A 6,287-nucleotide genomic window follows, 5' to 3' on the forward strand; every position below is an offset into this window, starting at 1 on the left:
TTTATTTATTTTAACTGTATTTTTCAGTATTTATGTTCATCAAGGCCACATTTTATATTCACAGATAAACATTTGTTTTTGTTTTTATTTTTTATTTTTTTTACAGGACAACAAATTAAAACGTTTTATTTTATAATATCTTATATTTATAAAAATAAAAAGACTTGTATAATTAATTAATTTGGTGCCATATCTTTCATATAAATATATATCATAAAAAAACACATTATTATTATTATTATTATTTTAAAACACAAGATTTATTTATTTTAACTGTATTTTTTTGTATTTTTATTCATTAAGGCCACATTTTATATTCACAGACAAACATTTGTTTTTGTTTTTATTTATATTTTTTAACAGGACAACAAATTAAAACTTTTTATTTTATAATATTTTATATTTATAAAATTAAAAAGACTTGTTCATTCTCCCCTTTTTCTTTAAACTGAGAACACAAACAGATAATTCTCCCCTTAATTTGGTGCCATATCTTTTCAGACATATATTTATATTTTAAGACTTTTTGTTGTAACTGTATTTTTATATTCACAGACAAACGTTTTGTTTTTATTAATATTTTTTTTTACAGGACAACAGATAAGATTTTATAATATCTTTATCTTTTTATTTATAAAATGTAAAACACATTTTCATTCTCCCCGTTTTCTTTAAACTGAGAACAAACAAACACACATGCACAAACATTTGGACAAAATGTGACACTCTTACGCAACTATAAACAATAATGAATTATTAGTCACAAACAACTCATTGTCTCATTTTTGTCTCATTTTTAATTTTATTTTCCTGGTGTACAGTTTTTATACAGCAGTGAACTTGTATATGTATGTAATTCACATTTCTGTACAAATAACGCAGACGTTTTATCCAAAAGAAAAAACAAAAAATGAAATCATAAAACAAAAACAAACTTCTTCTCTTGTTTCGAGTCGATAGAAATACTGTGAAATAACCTGAAGCACGAACACTTCTGCTAAGACCTAAAACAGCTGCTTTTAAAAAACAAATGAACTATTTTACACTGAAACAAAAACCTCGGTTTGCATCAACAGGGCTGTGTTCACATTAATAAAGCCGCCATCACATGTCAAACACTGAAGGGGGAACATTTATGATAAATAAAATCAGATGTCATGGCGATAACAAGGCTCCTACTGACTACATTACATATTAAAACAACATAAGTCGTACTGGCGGTCTGGTTATATATATATATATATTTATATATATATATTTCTGATTAACATTCAGGCCTGATAAACTTCTTTACATTGATTATTCATCCAAACAGAGAGAAAAGGAACTCCAGGCGCAGAGAGGAGATTTAAATCTGACGTTAGTGATGTTACAAACATGAACTTTTAGTAGAAGCTGGATTTAAAAACCTCCTTTGGCCTCCTCTGGTTCACATCTGTCTACAGCTGTGCAGTTAAGGAAGCACCAAGCAGACTTTCAGCCCCCTGACAATTTAAATCCCTCTTAGTGGAACTGATTTATTGTAGAAAAATGACCAAAAAAAGGCTCCTGCTGAGAATGATGCCGACACTTTATGCATTAATGAATTAATGGATGGAACTCAAAACCAAAGCAGCAGGTTTTATGACACTGATGAGAGTCTGTATTTAATCTGAACCTCTGCTTCTGGATCAGCTATTAAATTAGACCAAAAACTGATTAAAAAGTGTCTTTTTTTTTAAGAGAACTCCTCACTGTTGTTTATATATTTTACTCAGATGTTTGAGTGGTTGTAGCCGCCTTGAGATTTGTGTTTGAGCGACGAGAATCGCTTCCTTCCTAAACACTGAAACGGATTCAATGTGTTCAGCTTCGGATATTTCTGGTTTCACAAACTCACTTTCCGTCCTGTTGTATGTAAGAACTCTGAATCCTCTAAAGGAAACTCAGGAAATCACTTCTTTTTTTGTTTTACAACTCTGATCTTACTTTTAGTTTTCAGCTTCACTCCTAAAATAAAATAACTTCAGACTAACTCAAAGCACATAAAACATGGAGCCATCAGCCTGTTGGTTGTACAGCAGATTATCTGAACCACCGAACGTGAGCACACGGTAATAATCCGTCACTGTGCAGGGAACGCTGTGTGGACGCTACGTTACGCCGATGTTTACCATTTTACATTCCCAGATAAGTTTGTGCGACCTGGAGGTCCGTTTATATCTGATCATGTGACCCGGTTCCTCAGCTATAAGCTTCATTAAGTTGTTGTTAATGTTAGAATTAGTGATATAAATAATAAACAAAGCTACGAGGTGGCGTTGGCGCCTGTTGTTAACGGGGATATAATGAGCGAGTGTGTTTAAAAAGTGTTCCACCAGAGAGACGCCGGTGCGGCTCGGCCTCACTGCTGAGGAGGGTTGTGTTCGGCGTTGTCCACCGTCCTGATGATGACGATCTGCTCCAGGCTCTGGGCGGGGGACGGCTCGGAAACGCTGTCGATGTGGTCCGTGTACTTCGACGCCGGCGGCCGCAGCTGCTCCACCAGAGCGTGGAGGGTGTCCGAGTTGATGGTCTGCTCCTGGTCGGGTTCGAAGGTCACCTGGTCGGCGGCGTTGATAGAAGGGCGAGCGGGCTCCGCCTTGAAGTCCTGGATGATGGTGTCGCCGGCGTCACCGGCGTCACCGGACGGCGCCGTGGCTTTGGGGTTTGGGGTGGCGGGTTCAGGATTGGGTGGCTCGCCTTCGGGGATGGAATCCATACCTTTGTTTTCTTGGGAGAGTTTGCTCTGGACGAACGCCACGGGATGACTGGAAGCCAGGAGGACGACTGCTCGCACACAAACACACAACAGGAAGTTGTCAAACAAACAGACTACTGACGGAAGCACTGCAGGGCGCCATGAGGTTGTTAGAATCAATAAACACAACACACACACACAAACACCCTCCCTCTCTCTCTCTCTTGTCTCTTCTTCTCCCCCTCCTCCCTCTCTCTCTGTCTCTCTCTCTATCCCTCCCTCTTCTCTCTGTCTCTCTCTCTCTCCCTCCCCTCTCTCTCTCTCTCTCTCCCTCTCTCTCTCCCTCTCTCTCTGGGTTCCTTTCTTCTGTCTCTTCTCTCTTCTTCCATCTCTCTTCTCTTCTCTCTCTCCGGTCTCTCTCTCTGCTCTCTCTCTCTCTCTCTCTGTCTCTCTCTCTCTCTGTCTCTTCCCCTCCCTCCTCTCTCTGCTCCTCTCTCCGCTCTCTCTCTCTTGTCTCTCTCTCTCTCTTTCTTCTCTCTCTCTCTCTCTCTCTCTCTGTCCTCTCTCTCTCTGGTCTCTCTCCTCCCTCTGTTCTGTTCTCTCTTTTCCCTCTCCTCTCTCTCTCTCGTCTGTCTCTCTCTCTCTCTCTTGTCTTCTTCTCTCTCTCTCTCTCTCTGTCTCTCTCTTCTCTCTGTCTCTCTCTCCCTCTCTTTCTCCTGTCTCTCTCCTCCCTCTCTCTCTCTGTCTGTCTCTCTCCCTTCTCTCTTCTGTCTCTCTCTCCTCTGTCTCTCTCTGTCTCTCTCTCTCTCTGTCTCTCTCTGATCTCTCTCTTCTCTCTCTCTCTCTGGTCCTCTCTCTTCTCTGTCTCTCTCTTCTCTTGTCTCTCTCCTCTCTGGTCTGGGTCTCTCTCCCTTCTCTCTCTCTGTCTCTTCCTCTCTCTGTCTCTCTCTGTCTTCTCTGTCTCTCTCTCTCTCTGCCTCTCTCTCCTCTGTCTTCTCTCTCTCTCTGTCTCTCTCTTCTCTCTCTCTCTCCCTCTCTTTCCTGCAGGCGAGAAGCCGTTTCAGTTGCTCCGACTGCGACAAATGTTCGCTCAGAAGTGTCATCTGGTCGCTCACCGCGGATGCACCACGAGAGGAAGAAGCCTTACACCTGTGAGCGCTGCGGGTTCAAGTTCGCTACCTTCGTCCAACTATAAAATACAATCAGGTTACAGACTCTGCTTCGGTTATCATGAAGACATTTTATACTATTATTATAAGTTTTGAAGTTTTTTATTACATTTATACACCATACAGGCATAAACGGACTCAAAACATACACAAACAGCCTAAATAAACTGCAGTTTTGTCACTAATCTGTGATAAGTTATATTAACCTTCCAGATTTATAGTTTCTAGTGTACTGTATTATGTGTATATTTACATATCATTAAATATAATCAATAAAATTAAAAGTAACGATGGAGAATAACTATAAAATTCTATTAATATATTTCAACATTGGTGTGGATTTTTGACGAATTATTAAATAAAGATGTGATCGTGTGGATGTTTTATAGTTCCTTTTATTCACTTTACAGGGTTGTAACGTTGTGCAATGTTAATGTTTAGCTGTGTGTGGTGTGTGGTGTGTGTGTTGTGTGGTTGTTGTGTGTGTGTGTGTTCACAGACTGCACAGCGGGAGAAACCGTACGTCTGTGACATCCTGCGTCAGGCGTTCGCTCAGTCCAGCACGTTGACCTATCACAAGCGGCGGACACACCGGAGAGAAACCCCTACCAGTGGACCTGTGCGGCATGTCGTTCTCCGTCATCTTCTTCTCTCACCGCTCACGCGCGGGGAAAACACCACAGGTGATCCGTCCACAGTTATTCGTCCAACACGAGAGCGACTGAGGGAAAGTGAACTTCAGCCAGCTAGAATTTCACAAGTCGAAACCGGTTTTGGTTTTTGGACAGATTCAGACGTTTAGCAGCCAGAAACCTGTCGACGTTTGGCTCAAAGCAAGCTGTTCTGTCACATACAGAGTCGAGAATAAACTCATTAATAATGTAATAATTGTAAGGAATAAACAGGGAATCCCAAAAATACTCGCAAAACATATAAATAAACGGGTTCAAACGAGGGTCACTCCTCTTCCTCCAACTCCAACAAATCGCGTTTTAACAGATTCTTGTTGGAATAAATCCTCTCCGGGTCAGCGGGTGATTAGGTCATGGTCTCTTGTTGCAGAATGTTTAGCGACAATGTTTAACATTAACAAAGCCAATACAACACTCCATAGGAAACTGCTGATTTAAAGGCAGCTCGAGATGAGTGAGTTGAATTAGATTTAGTATGTGGTGAACCTTTTGAGGCGTCTTTTGGTATAAATGATTATTTATATTTGTGTGTTGTGTTTAGCCTTTAGTCTTTAAATGAATTGTGTATTAACGTTTTTCCAGTGGAGATTTTGAATGATGTTGTTCAACATTTAGAAGAAGTGAGATATTCCTCCTTTATAATGGTCTGTGTTTTTATTTCAGGTGAGACGCCGTACAAATGGTTCGCAGCCGCATTGCGACTCAAGTTTCTGTGACGTCTCCGAACTGAAGAAACACATGAGACGGACTGTCACCCAGGTGGTTTTCCTGATCACACATCAGACTCTGACCTTTTTTCAATCCTTGAAACAAACATGAAATATTTCTCTACAAAACTCTTCTCATTTCAGCAAAAGTTAAAAGTTCAGTTTCCTCTATTAAGCTTTTCTTTTAAAAACAACAACTTTCCCTAAACTACAAACATTTTGATTGTAAATCAGAAACTATCTGATTAAAAGTTTAAGTAAAACGACATTATTTATATTCAGCGCTGCATACAGATCGCGTGAGTTCAAAAACATTACAGGTTAAATTCTTATCAGATGTGACCTTTAAAATCCTCTTTAGACTTTGGCCACAACTGAGGCCAGATAGAACGGCCTCTCTAACACTTGCATGGAAGTTAACCTGTCGCTCTGTTTTACAGCCAGCTCTGATAAACCAGTGAGAATCTAAAATGAATAAAATGAATATAAAAATCATTTTCTTTGGGTTTTGCAGCCACCGTAGTTTCTCTTCGAAGGCTGAGCTGCAGTTTGGCATCTTCACCACTAGATGCCATAAATCCTACACACTAGTCCTTTAAAAGTTACATGTGACACCAGTAGGGAAAGTTGGCATTTAATCAAATAATTAATAAATTCAAAACTTCAAATGTCTTGCAAGGAAGAAAATGCAGAGAGAGACTTTGTGATGTCGTTATAACTCAGAAAATGGACCTGGATCAACAGAGCTGCTCCTCAGTGATCCTTTGAGGAGATAAAAAGCTGGATTTAATCACCACTGTGCTCCTGTGTGTGTGTGTGTGTGTGTGTGTGTTGTGTGTCGTGTGTGTGTAGAGGGGAACACCGGTGTGCAGTGTCTGCTGTGTGGGGAAACAGGTTCGCCAGCGTGAAGAACATGATCAAACACCAGGAGAAGGTCACCGCTGGACGAAAGTCCGACAACACAAGGAGAGGAGAGCCCGAGCAGTGTGAGCAGGTGTGT

Source organism: Morone saxatilis, unplaced genomic scaffold (assembly GCF_004916995.1).
Source record: "Morone saxatilis isolate NCDOM2014 unplaced genomic scaffold, NCSU_SB_2.0 Contig0, whole genome shotgun sequence".
Classification (NCBI taxonomy): Eukaryota; Metazoa; Chordata; class Actinopteri; family Moronidae; genus Morone; species Morone saxatilis.